General features: G+C 34.8%; 1 pseudogene; it reads right to left on the bottom strand.

Annotated features, from left to right (window-relative positions):
- Positions 1-607: 607 nt before the first annotated feature.
- Positions 608-1,449, bottom strand: LOC118885215 (annotated as a pseudogene).
- Positions 1,450-2,370: the final 921 nt, after the last annotated feature.

The following is a 2,370-nucleotide window of genomic DNA, read 5'->3' as shown; positions in this document are numbered from 1 at the left end:
TGTTCCAGCCATTTGTTTCAAAGACTTTCCATTTTCCTTTAGTTTTCTTTGAGGAGATTTTAAAAAATATTATTGACAATTTAAGTGTCTGTTCATATAAATATCTTCTGTACTTTTCTATCCTCATGTTCATACCACACTCTTTTGGTTAATGTGAAAATAGAGTAACTCACAATCAATTAGTGTATGTCTTTTTAATTGACTCTTCTTTTTAATGATCATTTGGCTATCCAATATTTTTTATTTATTTTTTTTATTTTATTTTTTTTTTTAATTAATTTATTTTTGGCTGTGTTGGGTCTTCGTTTCTGTGCGAAGGCTTTCTCTAGTTGTGGCAAGCGGGGGCCACTCTTCATCGCGGTGCGCGGGCCTCTCACTATCGCGGCCTCTCTTGTTGCGGAGCACAGGCTCCAGACGCGCAGGCTCAGTAGTTGTGGCTCACGGGCCTAGTTGCTCCGCGGCATGTGGGATCTTCCCAGACCAGGGCTCGAACCCGTGTCCCCTGCATTAGCAGGCAGATTCTCAACCACTGCGCCACCAGGGAAGCCCTCCAATATTTTTTAAATGTAAGACATACTTTATTATTTATTTTAAAATTAATTTTATTTTAATATAATCTAAACACATACCATTTAGAAAACACCAAGGAAAATTTATGTACAAAAGTTGATGCTATTGCATTTGGATAAAGTTGACGAGTTCCTGCTACTCACTTAGCCCAGGAAATACCACCAAGGAAACCTAATATATTGGAATAGATGTTGTGGAGTTTGGCCCCCAGTTTGATAGCTCTCAGAGTTAACCTGAAGTTGTCAATGATTAGAACTAAATGTGAAATTTCATTGGTTCCCCTGAAACTGTTTAGATTCCTTACACATATTCTATCTACTTTTTAAGCAGACTGTCATCTCCTACGTCCAAATCTTCTGGAATAGTCTGCAGTGCTAATCTTGCAAACAAAATATCAATCCCTAAGCTATCAAAACACAGTTTGATAACTGGCACAAATGCCTCAACAGCTCCTAAATCTTTCACTTCTTCCTGTAATTTCAATTTATAGAACGAGGTGAAAAAGTCACTTCAATCAATCTCTCTTGGTGCAACACAAATCAATATTGGCAACTTTTGTATATATTCCTAATCTGTAAGATCCAAGTGTAAAAAAAGTTTCCTCCAACATTTTCAATCACAGATTGTGGAAGATTCTTGTTTTCACGGATTTCTTGTATTCACTCTTTTACCAGGTTACATTTTCCAAAGTTAACGTCTTGCATTGTTGTTCCTGTTACTCTTCAAAAACCCCAAAGGGCTTTGGAATCTCAATTAGCTTCTGTGTAAGTTTGAAGTCAGTCTCCTTTTGGGTCCGCTAAACTGATAGCACAGAATGCTGTAGTGCTTCTGTAGTGGCTGTGTTTGTTCTGATTCCTGCGTTGTTACTGGAAATGACATCACCTCCTGCGCAGGCACCACCCAGTCACTTGCCCAGTACAACAGTTGTCACCGAGGACCTGGACACGATCCACTGAGCTAAAAAGGAGGGAGGGGGTTCTGCCTCGCCCTGAGTTCAACTGCTTAAATATAAGATATATTTTAAATGCATCTTGTCAATTTCTGCAAAACGACTACCAGATTTTGGAGGTGAATATTTTGGGAAAAAGGACATCTTACAAATTTGAGTCTTCCTATTTATGAAGATTGATCCATCTTTTCATTTGTCTTTTTTTTTTTTTTTCCCTTTCAGTGGTTTTGGGAGGTTTTAAACATAGAGTTCCTACAACTTTTGATACATTTAAACCCAAGTATTCTATTTCCTGATCTTGTTTTAATGGGAAATGCTTTTTTATTATTATTCTAGAACAAGAAATTTTGTAGTTATATAAAAATAAAATAGACCGTATATTCACCTCATATGCAAAAATTTTAATACAATAATTTCTCAGTTTTTGTAGGGTTTTTTTGTTTATAACTTAGAATTTTCTATAATCCTATCACTGCAAATAGAAATAGTTTTACTTTTACTTTCTAATTCTTATCAAATTCTTTATTTTTTCATTACATAAGGTCTCCAGTCTTAAGAGGTAGGAACAGACATTCTACCTTGTTCTCAGTTTTAAGTTGAAAATATAGAGTCCCTGAAAATGAGAAGTTATCTTATGTGAGGTTTTTTTTTCTTAGTTGCTGATTATCTGATTGAGGGGTTCACTTCTATTCTAATTTTTATTTTTTAGCTTAAATGTGTGTTTAATTCTGTTAAAGATTTTTTATTCAAATATTGAGATGTGTTGTTTTTCTCCTTCATTCTGTTAATGTAGTGAATTATATTAATTGACTTTTTAATATGAGACGAACTTTTCCTTCTTTTTAAAAATT

Source organism: Balaenoptera musculus, chromosome 1 (genome assembly GCF_009873245.2).
Source record: "Balaenoptera musculus isolate JJ_BM4_2016_0621 chromosome 1, mBalMus1.pri.v3, whole genome shotgun sequence".
Taxonomy (NCBI): domain Eukaryota; kingdom Metazoa; phylum Chordata; class Mammalia; order Artiodactyla; family Balaenopteridae; genus Balaenoptera; species Balaenoptera musculus.
Note: the sequence above shows the minus strand (reverse complement) of the source record. Positions and strands in the feature narration are given on the sequence as shown.